At 36.6% G+C, this 22,407-nt stretch overlaps 1 long non-coding RNA gene across 3 annotated transcripts in view; it reads left to right on the top strand.

Moving 5' to 3' along the window:
• LOC110837718 (uncharacterized) overlaps positions 1-22,407 on the top strand; it is a 325,396-nt gene that overhangs the window by 602 nt on the left and 302,387 nt on the right. The gene's annotated exons all lie outside the window — the stretch shown is intronic.

Genomic DNA, 22,407 nt, shown 5'->3' with positions numbered 1-22,407 from the left:
AAAGCACAAGTATTACTTACACGTTGGAGGGTGTATAATATTAAAATGAATCTTAAAACTGGCGGCAATCTGTGGATTTGATTCATCTGGCTCGGGATGAGATCCAGCGTTGTGTTCTTATAAATGCTGTAATGAAACTCTGAGGTGTATAAAAGGCTGTTAATGCCTATTTGAGAGACCATTGGATTTTCAAGAAGGACTGTTCCATGGGGTTACAATTCGCATGTATGACTGTCAAATTGTTCTTCATTCTAACTTCGTTTACGCAAGGGGCTTGACATTTCTTATACACTTTTCTCGTCTTCTACGAATCTGAAAACAATATTTAGTTTTCAATTTGTTCCTTCCAAGTGATTTCCATTAGTAAGAAAATTGTTGAAAGCTCTTGGGGCGTATGTCTGGAGTTGACATGTTTTCTTCTCAAATCGCGAGTTCTCCTTTTGCCTATCGTATCAGGAAAACACATTAATACTGGTTGGAAGAAACCTGGTTTCCATCTACAGGCACCCAGACGTGTACACGCAAGACTTTTCTGAGGAAAAAAAGGGAAAAATACAGCCTTAAGCACATCGACATGCCAAGTGGAGAGAGAAGGATACAAACCAGAAGTAAGAGAGAGGGGGGTGGGAGAGAGAGAGAGAGAGCGTTTGGCGTGTTAAATTGCGCGCAATAATCTGACAGTTGCTTGATCAATCAAACACGTCCGAGACAGCCTTCTTCAATATCCTCTACCAGCGGGTCTGACATCTACATTTCCTTCCTACGCCTTCATGCACAATTTTTTCCAGCCATCTCAGAGGTTCGCGTTTGTCAGTACCTGGCAAAGGGGATTTAGGGCACACAAAGGTCTGACCCCGTCAGATTTAAAGGCAAGGTCAAGGTCTTATGACGTGACAATTAACAGAGTAGCCATTTTTGCTTAATATTCGACAGATATCAGCTTAGTTTGGCATCACATGCATTGTCTTCTCTAATAGGCCTTAAATAATATTAAAAAGTCAACCCTTAAAAAAATACTTCACCATTACAACTATCAACTGGTTAACACTGTTTAAGGAAATAATCACTGTTTAGTGAGAATCACACAAATAATTCTTAATTGTTGAAGCAGGTTGGACATATTTTGGCCATAAGTTCTTTTTTAAGCTTTACATTAAGGTACATTCGACGTATTTCACATAATGCAAGCAAAAATAATTTTAAAGATTAAATGATTAATAAAATAAAGTGGTAGATAAAATTGAACGATATAAACAATTTTAATTATAATTTTTCATGAGATGATAATGTTGCGTCATATTGTGTTGAATATATATTTGTTCAATTTTTATCAGTCTAATCACAATAAAAATATTATTAAATATTAAAATATTATTACAATTAACATTGAAATATTTAAAATATATTAAAATGATAGAGAGAGAGCGTCATTTTTAATATTTTAAATATTTAAATGTTAATTGTAATAATATTTAATAATATTTTATTGTGATTAGACTGATAAAAATTGAACAAATTATAATTTTTCGTAATATATCTCCAAATATTAAATTTAACGAAAATACATTCGTCCTTTCTCTGCTTGTTGCGTGCGTACAGACAGACGGACGGGCTAAACCAGTTTAATAGGCTCTAAACATGGGCGCGAACGCCCCTATAGAGAAAAAGAATGCGCCTTCTGCATCTACAATCTGACGCCAGAAAGCTCGTCGGAGATAACCAAGAACCTTAGAATTAGATCACGATGTTAGTTACGAGGCCGTAATGGAAATAGGATTCATCGCTCGATTTTACTTGTTGCCTGAGGCCGCCTGCAATGGAAATTAAGATTACTCCGTTGCACTCCATGGCGGCTGCAGACAGTTGCCTCTTCCGAAGAACCTTCCCTCTCTGACGTTTGAATTTCATCCTGCATGATGCGTTTTGCTTCTCCTATCATGGGGAGTGCTAGATATACTATAAAGCTTTTACTCCCCCACTCCAGCACTGAGCCGCTATCTGCTGTTTGGCTGGAACACTAGAATTGACTTCTCCAAAATTCTAGATTGCTAATCAGCGGAGTTACTGCAATGTAGCACTTTGTTTGCGTTAACACTCCAGCACGTCATATCGTGTATATTATGTACGAACTGATGGCATGACGACAAGGGCGTGGGATTCTACATCAAAGGAGCCCAGTAGTGTATATGCATCGTGAAAGGAAAAAAAAATATTGTAATTTTAAAATTTTATTATACGCGTCGGGCTATGAAAATTAAAGACGATACAGATAAATAAGCAAGCTTTTTTCCTGGAATGTCTTTAATTGTCTTCGTCTAATCGTAGAATATTACTAACTCCATGAAGTAAAATACTTCAAAGAAGAATTTAAGAAACTATTAAGGAGGTTTTATAGCTCAGTGTTCACACCCCGAAGACCCAGCTTCGCGCCCAGAGCAGTCCATGTGGGATTTCTGGTTGTGGGCAAAGTGGGACTGAGGCAGATTTTTTATCCTGGCATCATGTTTTTCCCCTGTCAGTAGCACTCCACCGCTGCTCGATGTTCACTCGTGCGTGTATCATCTAGAGATGGACAAAGGGTCCATTGACAGTAGCAGTTCTTCGCAGATATTGTCTCATGACATAGTAACAGTGACAATAGAAAATCTGTTAGAAGCGTACAATTTTAAATTGTCATTATAAATTTTCAGTTAATACAGGTTTCGTATGACAACTGCAGAAAATAGCTGTTATGTTTGTAGGCCTGCGTGCTTAGTAATGCACTTAGAGTAAGTAACATTGAGTTATTCTTTGTACAGATCTGTTACATATCTTACTTTCCAATTAATTTTATTAAATAGCCATGGTGGACCTTGTGAACACGCACTTCTTAAATTCGGCCACGACGCCTTCCTTCCATAGCCTTTCTAATTCATGATTCAGTAGTAATTCTGAAATCTCATGTCTCGTCATCTGAGCTGTTGGTAACGTTAAATAAACCAGAAATAAATAAAAATATTTTCATTAGTTTAATTTTAATATTTTGCCCCCATCTGTTTAGATTTTACGACTAATTTTTTTAGTGTGTTTCTAACCGCTCTAATTCGTGCTACATGCCCGGCTCATCTGATCCTATTTTAATTTATTTAGTAAATAATATAAATAAATCATGAAGCAATAAGAAAATATAATTGTTTTGTGTACAGTCTCGACTAGAGAGGCTTCCACCGAGTAAGGTCAGTGTTTTCGGTATTGGCCTGGTTCAGCTTGATGTGGGACGCACTTTGGAGATACTGATGGGAGAAGGACAAATATTTGTTAAACCTCGACAAGGGTGTGGCAGTCTGCTGGCGAACACGTCTGATGGAATGGAATATTGAAGTCCTCCATGGCTTGGGTTGTTCCAGGGCACAGCTAGTAGCTTCTTCTTTGTCTGCAAATCAAATATTCGGCTAGGTTTAAATGTTGCACGTACCACGTCCACAGTGCAAAATAACTTCGCTGTCTTCAGCTCTTTATGGTCAAATTCGACGTCGATATTCATACGAGAACAATAGTGTCATTGAAGTGTCCTGAAGATGGAAGCACTGTGTTCTTCCGAAACGCTTTCATTGTGATTTTAAGTTTCTCACTGCCCTGGTTGGCAACAGTGATTTAGTGGTTATTGAATAAGGATTACAAAATATTTAGAAACTTTTTTGTTTAAAATCAAATTGAAAATGAAAGTATCAAGATTTATTTCCATGAGAAATTATTTGGAATGTTCACTCGATAATTTTGCACCTAAAAAATGCTATGCGTTGTACATAATGACACCATTTATGGAATATTTATTTGAATAATACAAAAATAACTTTGGATAAGCCAAGATTACTTATTTATCTTGATCTCTATGTCTCTGTTACGGTTCTCAGTCGTTAAAAAATGGTCAGATTCTTTCGTCCTTCGTACTTTAGTATCATTAATATGAGAAACGAAACGTATTTAATGTTTTCTCAGACTCTTTTTAAAACATGCTGAAGTTAGCGTTATTCGTTATTTTTTGTGGGTACGATTTTATGTGGGCGATGTAATATTCACGGTTGGATGCTTAGAAAAAGAAGTTGTGCCGTTTTGGGAAGAAATGGAGATTTCGCGAAGGTAAAATGACTCCCATTCTGGAAGTAACAGACAAACACTTCTACAGTAACGACAACTGAAACGTATAAAAACTCTTTATCTTTTTTTCAAGTGCAATATTTAACGTGAATTAAAAAGTTCAGTCACTGTAAATTTCCTTACCTGTTTGTAAGATATAAATACAATTACTAAATCATTTGAATTGTACACAAATAAAGGAATCAAGAATCAGTACTGTCAAGGACAAAGTAATTTAATTATAGGCTATTTGAACATTCAGTACTTTTCGCGTACGTTTGGTAGAGGTTACGTTCTGATGGTAACGTTTCCTTTTATAATCAATATTAACTTTTGCAGTTAGCAGATAAACAGTTTTATCAGTTCACTTTTCCTCATATTCTTATAAGTTCTGCATTTGCAGCACTGTAATTACGCACGTATAAATGTGGCTAGGGTTAGATATTTCCGCCACGCTGGATAAGGGCGTTTGACACTCCCTCGTGGAAGGTATATTATAAAGATTCCTCATACCCTTGAGGCACCCCCATAGAAATTCAAACCTCACCTCTTCTACCCACGGGTCTTCTCTCTACCGATCGCCTACCTTGTGATATATTGCTTTCATACTCTGGCACGAAACGGTGGAAATGGAAAACCACAAGAATGAAGAGAAGTAAAGTCTACTGAAACAAACGAATATCGTAGAGCGTTATGACTTTTCTCTCTTGAAGTACAAGAAGTCATAAATAACAGTTTATGTAATCGAGAAATGGCAGATATAAGTTTACGAATTTCAATAAGGCGTACAAAACATTCTGTGAAAAACACAAAGGGGAGTTGTGGATTGGATTCGTCTGGCTCATATAGGAACCAATGGGTTTCTCTCGTGAGCACGGTAATGAGTCTTTGAATTTCGTAAGAGGCGAGATATGTGACTAAAAGCTTTTAGAGAACGATTGTGCTTTCATGGTGTTATTTAAAGCAGTGGTGTTCAACCTTTTTTGTTCGCGTACAACTGGAGAGCTCTTTTTGGGCAGAGCAATGGACCTGTCGTAAGACAGAACACTTAATAATAATAATACCCCCATATATAATTTTTCTTCAACTTTGTACCCCCAAAGTTGTTGGTGTATAATTAAAGTTATACATAGTATATAATCTACATCTAAAATAAATAAATTACATTACTGATTATTCAGTATTTATCATAAAATAATATATATTTTTTTAAATTTTACGTACCCCCTAATATGTATTCGCGTACCCCAGATTGAATACTACTGATTTAAAGAGTTATAATAAAATTACTGTGCAGTTATTTATATATTTTCAACTCGTAAACACCAAAAAATTGATTCTATTCCTTAGGCGAAACTGTCTTGTTCTCTCTTGCACCCAGACACGATAACATGCTTGGGTTACCCCCATTTTACCCTAGAATGCCCGTGTTTTCCCTCTTCACTTCTAACATTAATGCTACATATAAGGACTCAGAATTAGTCGCTCAAACGACTGTAACTGCAGGATCATTTCTAATGGTCGACATTACAGCTTATCTGCATTTCATGTTACACTACGTAACCCTGCTACCACATCCTGTCTGTCTGGTAAATACCTGACAGCAAATCTTTCTACCCCACCCTTTCACACCACGCGGACAGAGGGGGATGTCTAGTTTGCCACGGAAACTGACAGAAACAAATCGAAATTTGGTGGCGAGATAATGACTCGTAACGTTACCATCTCCTCCCTGATTAATCCAGGCCGGATCGGAAACGAAGCAATAAGATTTTTTTTGTTAATGCTGTTATTCTCCCTCGCTGTCTTTCCTAGTGTTAGGGGAAGAAACATTTTTTTTTCCAACTTTTTTCCTGCACAGAAACACGAAGTCTGGATGTGACTGAGTGTCAAATCTTCTTTTTAAATTGGAGGTAACTTACATAAACTATTCGCAGCTTTTTAATGAGGCGCTTTTTAAACACGGCTTAATTTTTCATCTCGTTTCTTTTATTTCTAGGACTGTAATTAATAAAATCTTAGTCGCAAAGAAATTCTTGGCTCTGTGACAGAATATGCCTCATTACGAATTTGTCAGACTGAGTACATGAAACATCCAGTGGTATTTACTTCCAAAAGTAAAATAATATCAGACGAAATGTTTAGTCTGATATCAAAGAATCATTATAGAATACTGACTTGTGTACGTAATATCTATATATTAAGTTATTTGTGAGAGACAATTTCAAAATATTAGTCATCACGAATCGTAAAGAAGACTTGCATTGAACATTTGCAAAGTGAACAGTTGATGGCGATAACAACAGGCATGATAAGATATCATATTGGTAGTGAACTAATTTTAAACTGACGTACATAGTGTTAAGTTCAGTTAATTGATAATAATTTAATTTTTTAAAATAACGTAACATATAATCGAAATTCACTGATTTTGTATAGATTCGCCAGGGCTTTAAATAAATATTATTAAATATTTCCGGGTGTGTTCAGCTCTCTGATAACATTACACACCCCTGTCCTGAAATATGCAGGGGCGAGGCATTACATTAAAGATATCCATTCTGAGATAAAGTGTTTGGATAAGTGTAAGTAGTTAATTGAGAGTTACCAGCTGGAGACACCACCATCGATATTCAGTTCTTTAGTATTGGTTTTATAGTTTGCTCGTGCAGTTTCGTAATACCAACTTGTAAACTGTCGCTCTTTTCCTCGGGGGTCTTATTTAATTGTTTCATAAGGTTAAATATTCTGTGATTGTTTGTTGCAACATTTACTGTCTCTGAGTGTCTGGTTTCTTAAGGTAAGATAGTGTAATTGCGTCATATTGCGAATATTCTAACAATTATTTATTTTAATCCGTCTTATTACAATATTTAAAATTTCTTATAATTAAGATAATAAAATATCATTGATGTTCCATATCGATTGATCGGTTTACATTTTGGAACATTTTACACAACATGTTTCGGTTTTTATAAAACCATCATCAGGTGTAAAATATCTACGAACTTAAAACTCAAATATGATTCCATTTGGTGATGTTTCATTACGTTTGTTTTTCCATTTTTTGGGCGAAGGTGTTGTCTTTTCTTACATTTTATCAGATGTACATATCGGTCTGTAAGTAGAAGATTGAAAGAAACACTCAAGAATTTGAAAGAATTTATAAAATAATTTAGAGAATAAAATGCAAAATATAGTTAGAAAGTAGTAGTAAAATATAAATAAAAATAATATGAAATAAAAGTAAATCTAAAATAAAACATACCAAAGATGTAGGAGTGATTGTTCCGATATGTCCAGAAGTACGACTGTCATCGTATAGGTGTGGGTCAATACTGACTGTGGTTGCTTGTGGAAGGAGTGTTTATAAAGAAAGGTCACTGCGTGCAGAAATTGTGTTTTCGCTTCATAGCAGCAAAGACACCAACCAACACCTTGCATCATAATTGTGAACGTCTTTAATCCACTTTTAATTATACTGCATTTCCAATGTTCTTGTCTCCGTGTTCATCGCTCTCATATCTTTCTGTCTTTCTTTTTTCATTCGTTAAAAACCTTCGCTCTTTTTCGCCACTGCATCCATTCGACTTTTCTTTTCGCACTGTATACTTGCTTTGTGGTGCTCTGTCCCGTGGATCTGTGGTTGATCCACTTCTTCTGCATTATAATGAGGGTCTATCTTCACTTCCTATCTCGAGTAAGAAAATTCATACTGCAGAATCACAAGTTGCAGACAAATTCTAACACGAATTTGTCTAATTAAAATAATCTGCAAATGTTGATGGTCGTGCTGTAAGAACGTGTGAGTTTTGTGAAAACAAACTTTAAATATTTTAAATGACTTAAGTACGTAACATCTATCAGTTTCTTGCTACATGTTAGGCCTGTGGGTGATTAAAAATACTTAAAATATTTGATTTGGATGTTTAAAAAGTAGAGACAATAATATTAGAATGGATTTTAGGGGAATAATATGGGAGGTTGTGGACTGGATTGGTCTAGCTCTGGGGAATGGACAGTTGGTGGTCTCTTATTTAACAAAGTTATAAACCCACGGGTTTCATAAAAGTCGAATTTATTCACTACCTGAGCGACGATCAGCTTCTCAAAAATGACTCTGCTTCATAGTGTGAACCAGTTATAAGCAGCACACAGTCTGAGAGCTCTTTCTGCTACACCCTGTTTCTTCGAGAAACACCTGTTAAACATTCAGCAGCTGCAGGCTGGCTTCTGCTGCATATTATTCTGCAGTTTAGAGTAAGCATCGAACCCTCCCATCTGGATCCTCTCTTCTACTCAGCTCCAAGCTTTATTATACTTTCTATAGCTCCACATTAATAATCCGTAGCAACGGAAAATATGCGAACTAAATAAAGGCTTCCTTTCCCTTAGCTCCTTCCTCTTCCGCAGTTCTTGAAGCAGTCAGTATGCCGTCAATATGCATGGCATCCATTCTCATTCCTTTCTGGACATCTCAGACTTTGGCCACGCGAAGGAGCCCAAGGGGTGGAATGAAAGTCGTTTGTTGGAATTCGAGATATTCACTCAAATTCCCTCTTCGGAAGAATATTTAAATTACTGACAATTATTGCGTCGTTAAACTGTGTTCAGTAGATATGTTAATGGATTTTCTTATATTACGACAATTGCATTAATGGGAGAATATTTATGAGTGTGTATCTTTTAAAACTATTTTTTTTTATAGAATTTGTTGTGGTAATACTCTTAAGGGGTTTTGGTCCTGCGGTAGAAGGTTCATGTGACTTTGTTGTGCATTACCATTGTGGTGCTCTTGAGGGATTTTCGATATTGTGGAATAATGTTTATATAAATATATGTGTTAATAGTAACCATTGTCATGGTAACCTTGTTAGGGACTTCGTTTTGTGGTTTATGTCGATTTTTATCGGTACATAAATTGTTGAAAAAGTGTAAAACACACTTTGTAGCGTTGTTAAAATTGGTTACGTAATTTATCATTCAACCGAGAAATGAACTTAAGATCGCTTATTCCTTCTGAGAGGAAAGTAATGTTTATGTGTGACGTCGTATCAATATTTTCGCCCCAGACACAAAAGGAAACGTCGCGAATTCTGTAGAGGACTTTCTTGTTTCCAAATTGGCCACCATCGACTAAATATCTCTGCAGTCTGCTCTCGCTATGCAGTTTCAATAAAAGCCTCAAGATCTTTATCGATTGGCACAATCTTCAACACGAAATAAAGTTCATACGTCACACTTCCTTGTTACAAGTCTTGGGATTAAGATTATCTCTTTTGATAAAATGTTGTTCTAATGATGTCTACAAGGAAAGCCAAAATCTCCACCAAGAAGCCACCTACCATAGAGATCGAACGGTTAGCAAACGTCTGCTTCATATTCGGGAGTCTCTATTTAAAATTTTGGCCCCAAGGTCGATTATCATAGCAGAGATTTTTCGTCGTTTTTCTTAAGTCTCTCCAGAAAAATGTCGAGATAGTATTTTAAACTAGACCATAATCGCCTCCTTTCATATCACTTCCATGTAATTAATCACCATAAGATTCTACTGTTTATAGTCTGATCTATGGAGGGCTTTGGTTAATTCGGTGATGAACCTTTGGGTACGGTAAACCATCTAGTTAGTTAGTTATTGACAGTGTTGTTAAGCAAACAAATCTTGTCTTTACCAGGTCATAGAATACATTTTACAGTTGATAAACAATATGACATTTTTTTTAAAATGACTTTACGAGCTATATATCACTACAATCATTACAATAAATACAAAATAGCCAGAAAATATGAAAGGAGGAGACCACTTGGAATAGATGTAGATGAGAGGATATTATTAAAGAAGTGGTCTATAAAGATTTGGACCGGATTCATGTCCCAGTGACGGACTCTTGTTTACTCGTCGATAAACCTTATGGTTCCATAAAGAAGACGGAGAATTTTTAACTGCGCAAACCTAATCATCATCATCAACATCATCATCGTGTAGACAGCCCCCTGTTTTCCCACCCCAAGGCTTTCTCTCGAAATAGGATTCAACTCTGACTGATTACTTAGGCACAACAAACTTAAAATGGCAAGAGGGTTCGCTTCGGACTTGGTTCCTGCAGTCTCTGTCCCTCCATAACCTCTACTTTAGACCTTCACATCCTCACAGCCGCCGGCTGTCAATGGAAAACTGATGTCACCCTTGTATGCAGGCATTCAGCTGTACCTGCGTTCGATTCGACCAACTTGAGGGAGTTTGAAATCGGCTTACACAGAGGACCAACTACTGCTACACACAGTACTTCATTATGCAACTCAACCTCATTCTCCTCCTCCAAAGAGGAACACAAACTGTGGTTCGCGAACGTAACTTAACTGTCTCTTAACTGTGCCCCCGTATACATTACCCATTTGTAGCCGAAGCTCATTTAAATAATATTTAAGAATTCAGTCCGTACCTCAAAGAAAACACAACACTTCACCATTACAAAGATTAACTTATAAACGCAGTTTAAGGAAATACTCGCTGTTTGTTCTTAAAAACATCAGAAACATACAAGTAAAAAATTCCAATTAACTGATTGTCAAAACATATGGTACATATAATTACCACTAGGCTTTGTAGTGTTAAAAACGTTATAAGCTTTACGGTTTAGTACAATATACTGACATATTTACCTTCAGCAGTTTGTTTGAATGGTGAGTTGTTTTAAAAGTCTGAAACACTTGCAGAGGTAACGTGACGTAGCTGCTTAATGTAAATTAAATAAAAATGTAATAATTTTTTTATCTTTTATATACGATAAGAGACTATAATACTGTTTTCATAACTTATTCCCCTTAAGCACTGTCGTAAAAATATTTAAGAATTAATCACTTACCGCTGTAGCTAATATTTTACCAGGCTTTTTGTATTTCGATTAGATTTAGTGGTGTAGCACGTATGTTAGAATGTAGTTTGTTATTTTTATTGTTGGAGGTGATTATGCATTAAGCACTCTTTAAAAAAGTAAGGTAAATTAAGTATTATGAGGATGGTGGTCTGTTTATTTATTTATTTAGTGTTCTGTCAGACGACAGGTCCATATGAACAGGATCCTTCCATCCTTTTCTCGGACTGGGACCTGTTCATATACGTTCTTGGCAGATGATCCAGAAGTGGTTTGCCATTGCCTTTTTCTGTGTGTGAATGGGATGCCACGGAGAAACCGGGGAAGCCCCCGGAGGAAAACTCCGTGTTGCCTAGACCACGGCCTTGCCCAACACAAGTTATAAATTCGGGCACCGCCGGGAATCGAACCCGAGACCCCAGGATTACAAGGCCAGCGTAACTCATACATGTTAACGTTTAAGTGTGAAGTATTTTCTGAACACTGCCCCATGTCATCAGTATATCTTTGCAAGCCGGTTTTATCATTTTGGAAAGAAAGGATTTTATAAAGATTTGTTTCCAGTTAGGGTGCGATGGATTATAAACTTTCGCTTCAGCAAACATTTCAGCGTGTAAATTCATGTAGTCTGTATTACCGAATTGTCTCTCATTTCTCTCGCTTTTCCTCTTTGCTGCGAAGAATTTTGGTAAGAGCTAGTAGGATGTAGGCAGTAATTTAACCAGGCCACTGACTACTGAGCCTACTTAAAGGAATTTGCATTTTCAGCTACTTAAATTATTTGTCGAATGTGAAATAGCATTAAAGGAACTGTTATCACGCCTAAATATAATAGACAAAGGATCTTTAGAACTACGTCTTAGATAATTTTCCACCCGATGCGTAAGAACTGTGTATGGCCTTGAAGAGTTAATAAAACTTTTCACTAGTACTAAACAGAATAAATTAAATAATATTATAAGTGTATGACGGAGGGTAAAACAATTGTAGCATGAACCCAAATAATTGCTCCCCCTGTTTTCCAAGGGCTTTAAGTGACATGAAAACTTTGCATGAAAAATATTTTCCGGGGATTTTCTTTTCTAATATTGCATGTTTCTCTTATTTATTAACAGCATGTCTAAGGATCAGAATTAGTTTCATTCCTCCACGTTTGTCAGGTCGTTGAACGTGTTCTAATGCATAATTTATAAAATGGGTCAACATTGAAGTAGACTCGAAATGAGATCTGTTACGTTTATTTAAACTAATTTTTTTCTCATTCGTACAGTAAATGTATTTATTTGTCATTCGTTATTATTGATGTGGTACATACTAACAGTGAAAGTTGGTTCAGAATTATTGAAAAGCGTCTTCACTGACGCAATTAGTTAATCAGGCAGTTTGTGTAACGAAATGTATCCCACAGCAATTGTTTGATTTACGCTTTGGCAATTGCAGGTTACTCTTGTGTATTTGCATGCATTGCAGCCACGGTGGTGCTGTTGTCTGTACTTCGCAAATTCAGTTCGCTGTTGTTACTACAGGTCGGTTACCTGAGAACAGACTAACTTCTAAAATTGTTGAAATTAATTAACAAACAATTTCAAGTAGGTTTTCAAGTTTTTCACGGCGGTGAATCTAAAGATGGCTGACTTCTGGGTAGTAGCGCCGTTCTGGTAGAAATGATGAGTACTTATCGCCCTGATGATGGAGGCAGCAAGGACCTCCGAAACGTTGGTAAACTTCGGCCAGACTACAAGACGCTACAACCCAGAAGACTGCCATCTTGGAACATATTCAAATCCAGAAGCGAAGGTAACATTACGAAAACCTAAGTGTAGATAAGACGATAATATTAAAATTGATGTTAAAGATGTAGGAGAGGAATGGACTGAATTCATCTAAATTAGAATGAGGACCGTTGGTGAGATCATGTAATGAGTCTTTGGGTTCCATAAGATGTAAGCACAAAATCTTCGTATCAGGAAGGATTCTGTCCATACAAATACTCAGAAATTACTTAATTGTGACGTTACAATTCATGATTTGAAGCCAGAAAAATAGAAAAGAAATAAGGACGGTAGGATTGCAATTTTTAAATCTATTTTCAAATTGGCTTTCGGTAGTTGTTAATTAAGAATTGCATTGCTTCGCTAATTAGTCCCATGGCTTGGCACATTGTCATTAGTTGCGTTTCTAGTTATTTTTAACCATTCTCATCATTAAAAGAAGCCAAAAGGAAATAATAATAATAATAATAATAATAAGCGAAAATAATATATAAAATCTGAGTATTATAGGATATCTGAAAACGTCGGAAAACGAGTGGTATGCGATTCAAGCGGGCAGAGAAAATCAAGGCTTTTTGGCATCACATGGAGGGTGGAGGAAAGCAAGTGCCTTTCAAGAGATTTTGGGATTACGTTAGAAGAGATGTGGGGGGGGGGGGTGCTCAGGGGTGGGGGCGAGAGGGCAATACTTAGTCGTGAAATTCCCATGGCATGTACCTCGCAGTTCCCACGACGGATTCCATCGTGACGAGGGAGAGACTGAGAAACCAGCATCCACCGTCTTCTGGATGTAAGACGAAGGCAGAGAGAGACCAAATCTCGAATTCATTAATTAAAGGTTCCCTAGTGATGCAAGATCACACGGACTTTTTTTTTACTCGGAAGGCAATGGTCCTGCCCACTGTGTGGAGTAGTAAGATTTATTATTATTATTTAGTGTTCTGTCTGACGACAGGTCCATATGAACAGGATCCTTCCATCCTTTTCTCGGACTGGGACCTGTTCATATACGTTCTTGGCAGATGATCCAGAAGTGGTTTGCCATTGCCTTCTTCTGTGTGTGAATGGAGTAATTGTTGGGATGCCGCGGAGAAACCGGGGAAGCCCACCGGAGGAAAACTCCGTGTTGCCTAGACCACGGCCTTGCCCAACACAAGTTATAAATTCGGGCACCGCCGGGAATCGAACCCGAGACCCCCAGGATTACAAGGCCAGCGTTCTATCCGCTAGACCACCTCATCTTATTATTATTTAGTGTTCTGTCTGACGACAGGTCCATATGAACAGGATCCTTCCATCCTTTTCTCGGACTGGGACCTGTTCATATACGTTCTTGGCAGATGATCCAGAAGTGGTTTGCCATTGCCTTCTTCTATGTGTGAATGGAGTAATTGTTGGGATGCCGCGGAGAAACCGGGGAAGCCCACCGGAGGAAAACTCCGTGTTGCCTAGACCACGGCCTTGCCCAACACAAGTTATAAATTCGGGCACCGCCGGGAATCGAACCCGAGACCCCCAGGATTACAAGGCCAGCGTTCTAACCGCTAGACTTTGTATGTGTACATGTGAGGATAATATAAGACCCATAAATACAAACTGCAGAGTTAAGGCAGATATTCAAGCAGTTGCTGTTGGTCTTTAAAGGGTTGATATAATATAATACAAATTATAATGCAATTTAAGAAATAATAGAAAAAATACCACAGAAATATGCACCATAAATATACAGATAATAATAATAATAATAAAACATCTCCTTTATTAATATTAATAACGAACATTACCCGCGATTAAAAAGATTATTTTCATATTTAATTATAACATTCCTTTGGTGCTATTTAATTGTCGGTAGGATGTTGTTTGTACGAGTCAGTATCCCAACAAACCATACAGAAAATATTAATATAGAAGCCAAACTTTTTAATAACATACTTTATAACCGTAACAATTCTTTAACATTCATTGCTTTTACTCGCTGGAATCGTGTAAAACGAGCGTTTGTTACAGGATAGGCGCAAAGGTAAAATGTAATAGAAAAAAAGTAGAACGCTCCCGCGGGGATAGCAAAAGTGACATATATTCACGTTGATTATCTGCAATGCGATTCGCTGTGACAACTAACTGTTACTCTGTTTTACTTTAGAAATTACAAACTCTTCACTTCTGCCTACGTTTCGGAGAAACATATTACTTCCATCAACTGGGTTGAGTATGGAGTCACAACTCATCTTTACTGTACTTTAGAATGAGGCAGCTGATCTGCCAGAGAGGATTTTATTGTATTTCGTAACCGCAGTTGTTTAAAGTCGTATTCATGGTGTAAAATACCCCCATAATTAGCAATTATTACACTCGACAGAGTTTAAAATTTTCTTTTTATATATCTGGTTTTTAATCGCATAGAAAAAGTTTTAAATAAAATTTATTGTTATCAAATAAGATCTGAATTTTACAATGAGCTATTTTTGAGAAATGTAATAAAATTAAATTTGGAGTTCATGTAAAGTAGAACTTAAAGTGATAAGTACAACAATTAAATTCATCTGAAAAATTTCGGCGTAGACATCCAATACCAAATTTAATCTAAATCCGTCGTATATTTTCTGAGAGAAAAAAAACATGAGTGCAGTCATGGATACACATCTAATTCATACATTTATTATATCCAATCGGTACAAATAATTATACGAAAAAAATTCCATAAGCGTCTAAAAACTTCAGACAAAGACCGAACTTCTAAAACACTGACGTTCTGAAGAGGAGATTTTTTTGTCTTATCCTTAATAATTCGCATGCGTAAGTAAAACACGTATTCAAGTGTGGTCTACATGAACGGAAGACTTCGGCCAGTCATGTTCTGAGCAGTTAAACACAGAAACATGTTTGCATTGGATGGTTGGCGGGTGCTAGACGCTTTTAATAAAACTCTGTCGCGAAGTTGCTGTGTGAGAACACGATGAGGAATGCATTTTGTAATTAAAACATTTCGTGTATGTTGGGGTAGGTACGAGGCAGAAAGGGGATGCATGTCCTACAATCCCTCTTTATCCCCCCAAATATATCAGCAGTGGCTCCAAAACCCACTCTTAAACATCGCTGTTATAATGGTACTGGTAAAAGTTTCAGACACTTGAATCTCTTTCAAAATTTGTGTTGCTATTTCTTTCGTCTTACTCCTTGAAACAACGAGCTTAATACGTAATTGCAGAAGCAGTGATGTTTTGGATTCTAATTTAATTAGTATTTTTAATAGAAATGTGCCGAAATATTTCGTGATAACCGGTACAACTGTGTGCTTACTTCAATGTAAACTTTGTGTAAAGCCACTGTAAAGGATTACTTTTATTTAATAATAATTTATCTTCTTGGTGATGGAGTAAAGAGGTCTTAACTATTGAGTACAGAAAGGGAATATGTGTTCTGTAGTTAAGTATTTTTTTTTTAAATTTCATATTCGATGTAAGAGACATTATTTTAAAAGGAATATAATTAGGAGCGAACACTTTGGTTCACGAACATGTGAGTAAAGACTGAATTATTCTGCATAGGAAGGAAGGAGAAAAGGTAGAAATGAAGCAAGAAAATTTTTATTCTGCTTTTGGTGGTGTACTGTGATTATATATTCTGAACGTTGGGTACCAGAGGAAAAGGAAATTGAATTGATAGTTTGAGGTTGACGTTATGCGGAAGGATGGACTAGAGAAGCAGGAGTCCTGTACCGTATTCCTGGAGAAAACTCGGTGTATCTTCAGCTAGAAGCAATACATATGAATAAAAGAGAAAGAAGACAGCTACAGGCAGAAGGAAATAGGACGTCCCAACAGGAACACGTTCTATTGACGTACATGAGTATTACCGTTGCTGGCGCGGTAAAAAAACAAATAAAATTGAAGAAACGGTATACTAACTGTGACAATCAGGCCACCTTTGTGTCACCAAAGATTTATTTTGTCGACTTATCGTATTTTCTTTTATATAATCTCGATATATTTTCTAAAATACAGTACAGAATTCGTATATCTGTTCTTCATGAGTGAAGCGTACGATGATTTTATGTACCCGAAATTCGGAATGTTTTCCGTGGTTACTTAAGACACTCCCTGCCTTTAGTGAAATCCGAAGGTTCATTACATTTTTCGCAAAAGCCAGATGAATTCCAATCCACATATGTAAACCATATTTTCTTAAGATTCCTTTTAATATTATTATCCTATTTACCCCTAGGTCTTATGAATGGTCTCTTTCCTTCAGGATTTCTAATCAAATCTGTGTAGTCACCCCTGAACACACGTTATATTTCCTTACCATCTGATCTTATTCGATTTGACCATCGTGCAGGGTACAAATTATGGGGCACCTCATTATATGATTTTCTCACTCTCCTATCACTTCAACTCTTTTAGAACAAAATATTTTCCCAAGCGCACTCTCAATCCGTGTTCTTTCGTTAATGTGAGACCAGGTTTCACACCCAGAGAAGCGAAAACATTTCTAGTTTCCAGGTCCTATGGACAGAAATCCAAGAATGTGGAGAAAGAAGGTACAATGGAGTTGCCTTGAGGTCGGTCTGAACATGAATCAAAAGAGACAGAAGAACGTGTCAGGGATCTGAAGTCAAGACACGTCTCGCTCGTCAGCAACCAGGAAACTTTACCCCCCCCCCCCCCCTCGAGCAACGGGCACCTAACGAGAGGGTCAAAACAGAAAAACGGCAACACGAGACACAAGTTTTGTCAAAAATGCCACAAACTTCATTTACTTGTCTTATTTGCTTTAAGGGCATAGTTAATCTAACTTATTTTCTAGGTCTTCGTTTGTTCCTGCAGAAAAGTTGAAAGTTTTGGCGTGTAAAATTGTTTCTTCAACATATATACCGTCCCAGTCCTTGTAAATCTTAACATATAATAACATTTTCATCACGAAATTTTTGAGGTATGTTTGTTCTATGTTTTTGTACCGAGTACCGTACGCATAATTTCAATTTTACCCTAATTGCGACCATCAGACTCAAAGATACGGGCTTAAACATCGCATAGTAGCTTTTATACCCCATTTAACATTAACAAGTACAACATACGACGTAATTTTAACTCACTTTATTAAGCATCGTGTCTCTTGCACCTCAGAAGTTCACATTGTCGCCATGGTGATATTGACAGGGAGTAGAAGAAGTTGCCATGACGGAATTATATATCTCCCATAATTTCTTTAAAATATCAAAGTTAATCCCTCCTCATCTTCTGCTTTCCTTTGACAGAGATAAGCTCTACAAGGTTGCTAAGTAGAGCAATCAGTGTCTATTGCTGAAGAGTATTTTCCAGTCAGTTTTCCTTAAATACAAAGTGTGGAACAGTACTGTAATTAGACTGTAGTTCCCAACAAGATTTGCGTATCGTATCGTGCACTAAGTATTTGCAATGGGCATTTCTAGAGCTTTCGAAATCCTATGGAGCGTCTATTAAACCTGCTCCGTTCATCTGTCCGCCAGGACGTAAGAACTCGAAAACGGCTGAACCTAATTCATAAAATTTGATACTGAAGATTTTTACTAAAAATTGTATAACCATTTAAGTTTTTGTTAAGATCCGATACCTTTTAACAACCGCTTTACATAAGTGAATTTTAAACCTAATTTAACCTTTTCATCCCTGTAATGTGGACCCTTTATTTATTTTATGTAGAAAATAGTTTTCTGGTTGCTGTAACATATATATTTGTATCTTATATGCGTCATGTTTTTGTTTGATTAAATATATTTATTTTGTACAGTCTATACACAAACGTTTGAAGTTTATTGGTGTTGTAAAAATTTACGATTAAGAGCGCTAATATAATATTTTACACAACAAAATGTTTTAATATTATATAATTTTTACAACACCAATAAACTTCAAACGTTTGTGTATAGACTGTACAAAATAAATATATGTAACATATATATTTTGAGTTTCATGTAAAGTGCTGATAATTTTTGACTGTGGATCCTCATGAAAAATTATAGTCGACCAATTTCCCCTCCCCGTCTGGATGTTCAAAAGCTTCACAGTTTCTTCTAAACAAGCGGGCAATGAGCTGGCTGGTCACGACCTCCCGATTATGCGTTTATTTAGCATGCTACGCGCAAAGAAGACGCAATAGGCTGGTCAGAGTTATTTCGTTGTCCATAGTCACCGAACATCGCGATGGAAAATCAGTTGAGTACGTGTCGGGTTTGTAGATCTACAGACAAAATGCATCTACGATTCCATTGAGTATGCAAAGTTCAGTTTTCCTTCCAGGCTAATGCCATCGCCTGCAGCTGCTGATGTGGTACCCGAATTTTATTCGATCCACAAACATTGTAACCCTTTCTGTCGCCACAAATTTCTCTGTTACGTAGGCAAATTCCAAAGAAATTCGTCCAGGAACACTGGACAGAAAAACATTTGAATACGTACACAGAATCACAGGGCCGGATAATTCAATTCCGTTGGCTTTAGCCCCTGAACCCCCCCCCCCCCCAAAGTATAAAAATGGTAGATTACATTCAATTTAAAACCAACTGTATTTTAAATAAAATTATTTCTGTATCATTATAAATATTATATTGATAAAATTTCACAGTAAAAATTTGTAAATAACTGAACCTGCAAATGTAGAATCATAGACTATGTTTCCTTTTAGAAACAAGACAATAAAGACATTGATTGTATGTATGTAGCTCGGGAAACACAAAGATACTTAAAGATACGAGATGAAACGATGTGTTAGAAGTTTAGGTTATCTTTTTAAACAAGGTCCTTTAAATAAACAAAGTAAACAGATAAAGGCCAGTTAAATCTATAGCTTTCTTCGTCAAAACATCGCTTAGAACTAAAAACATCCTTTATAAACATAAAAGCTGATAGTATGCAGTATAAAGTATTTTAAAGTAATTTCATACAACAGCCTTCTTGTTTTCAAAACTTCAGTTTGAAAACAAGGAACTTAAACCGAGAAACAGTGGACGGTCTTCTGCTAATTGAATGCTCCTGAGAGTGCAGGAAGGTTCTATATGCGGCTTGTGGTAGATTCTTGCAGAACATTTGAGTTGCGGATTGCGAGTGAACATTCTCATTTGCACAATCCCTTCAAATATTTCTTGTAAATACCACCGTTAAATAATTTTGTAGTTCATGCACTGTCCCTTTGAAGCAAGAGAGAGAGAGAGAGAGAGAGAGGAAATTGGTGGGGGAGAAGTGAGAGACACTTCGATATCTGGGGGGGAGAAAGAGCATCTTATAGCTAGAAGGTCCCCAGGCAATGCCCGCTCGTCCTTCTGTTAAGGATAAAATAAGAGTGAAGGCGTTAGTGTGATGATTGACATAAAAGACGGAATTTTGAAATTTTATATTAGCGAAAGCTGAGGCTATTAATTTGGAAGTTTAGTACATAATTTAGAAGTTCCTACTGAGGGGAGGGGGGTAAATTTTGACGGCGTTAAGGGGTGGTATTTTGATTAATTTAAGTCGGGAGGGCTGCATGAGAAGCTTGCAGTAGCAACTTGGAACTTGGGAACCATCTCAGCATTTGCTTGAAGACAGAGGAAAACCAAGGAAAACCTGTGTCGAGATGGCCTCTTTGAAGCTCGGAGTCAATATAAATATTAATAATTCAATCTGTACCTCAAAGAAAACACAAATATTCATCCTTACAAAGATCAAGTGGTTAACGCTATTCAGCAAGATAATCAGTTTTTATTTTGGTAGCCATACGAAATTCACAAATACAAAATGTAGACTTAATTTTAATGTAGGTGGTACATGTAGTTTACGCGTGTGTATTAAGTGTTTATATTGTGACACTCTATCAGTTACAGAGGTTTTTTAGTGGCAAACAAAATGAGAGAAAACATATTCTCGGTGGATTTCAGTTTACGCCGAAATTTTATTATTGCATTTAGAAGAGCCAGCCAGTTGTCGGTATCATGATCCAGATGAATCCAGCCTATAACTTCACACCCCACTTCTTTAAGATATATTTTAATATTATCCTGACATTTACACCTAGGTCTTTCAAGTGATGGTTTTCTTCCATTGCTCTTTCGATGTGCACATAATTCGGTATAAATATGCTTTGACGGATGTAATCGACGTAGAAATATTTGTTTTAGAATTGAGTTTGATTGCGATGCTGAAATTTTGCGCGTGTAATGCAGCAGTTTAAGGAAGCACTTGAAGACGTTAAATGGAATTAACTCGAAAAGGAAAAGTCTCAAAATAACAATACTTCTCATTACTTTGGTTGTTGTACGCCTTTTAACTGCACTTTGAAGGAATGTTGAGTCGAGTATTGAAGGGGCAAAGGCTTCAGACGTTCACAGGCAGATACAATTAAGTTTAAAAAGAGATAAGGAATTGCGAGTTTGGGGCAGGAGCTAAGAGAATACACCAGATAAAATCTCTGGAATGAGTCTTAATAGTGCGAAATAAAATACGTAAAATTTCTCCAGGGTGTGAGATTGTCTTAGGGGTTCTTTGTCTTATAAAGTAAACATAAAATGAACAGCCAGCAAAGCTTTAATTATTATATAAAGAAATATCCATTAGAAGGTCTTTGTATGAAAGAGCATCAAATACATTTAAACGTAACAAAATAAATTAACTTGTTTTGTTCAGAACTGTTAAGCAGTTGTTCTCCCTGTGTAATGTGTTTATTGCATTTAAATTAACAGATGTGGAGATGAACAGACATGGATGGATAGATTAAGACTTCTGTTAAGTCAGAAAACGAAGTTTAAGAAGTCTTTATTTCAGTTTTCTTGTCGTCACAGATAAACGAATTTTAAAGTTATGAATCATTATAAGGGAAACAAATTTTATATTTTCCCTTCCACTCCTACAACCATTAAAATTAATAGTTACAGAAGGCCCACATATAGCTACTATCTTCACTAATGTGACTTAATTTATTAACACTTTGCAGAACAGAAAAATGTTTCGTTTATGTAAAGTTTTGAATGTTTCACAATACGAAACTTCACACGTCTAGTTGCAGATGTTCAGGTGTTTAATTTTCAAAGGAAATCTCAGGGTGTCCATGGTCTTAATTTAAATTTATATGAAAGTGACATAAATAACAGTATTAGATAAAACTTGATTTCCACAAAGCTGTATATTAAAATTGGAAACATTTTGTAAAATTCAACTTTGCTGTTAATATCTCAGTTGTTATGAAACAACCATTTTTTTTGGAAACATGGTAATGAATAGGGGGAGGTCACTGGTGACCTCTCGTGCTGTCGTGTAGGATAGGGGTGTGTGTGACAAAGTGCTCGATAGCACAGAATTATGGGTGAAAGGGAGGGTAACAGTGGTAGAAACGTCTGTGTTTTTTCTTAGGGATTTTGATGTACTGCTTGAGGGGGATTTTTGGGAGGGGGGAGATACATTGCTTAGTTATTTTCATGGGTGATCTCCGTACAATTCGGGCAACTGATTTTCCCGTCATGCCTCATAGACATTTAACAACGTGACGTTTGTGTGTGTGTGGGGGGGGAGTGAGTATTTCTGTGTTATCTGCAGGGATGTTGCTGTGTGAAGTCTGGTAGAAATTTGCCAAAGTTTCGCCCTGATGATGGAGGCAATAACCAGCTCCGAAACATCGGTCAATTTCTTTCAGATTAC

Source organism: Zootermopsis nevadensis, unplaced genomic scaffold (assembly GCF_977971745.1).
Source record: "Zootermopsis nevadensis isolate Lab colony 2312 unplaced genomic scaffold, Znev_1.0 Znev_ptg000001l, whole genome shotgun sequence".
NCBI lineage: Eukaryota > Metazoa > Arthropoda > Insecta > Blattodea > Termopsidae > Zootermopsis > Zootermopsis nevadensis.
The sequence above is the reverse complement of the archived record's forward strand: the minus strand, read 5'-3'. Positions and strand labels throughout refer to the sequence as shown.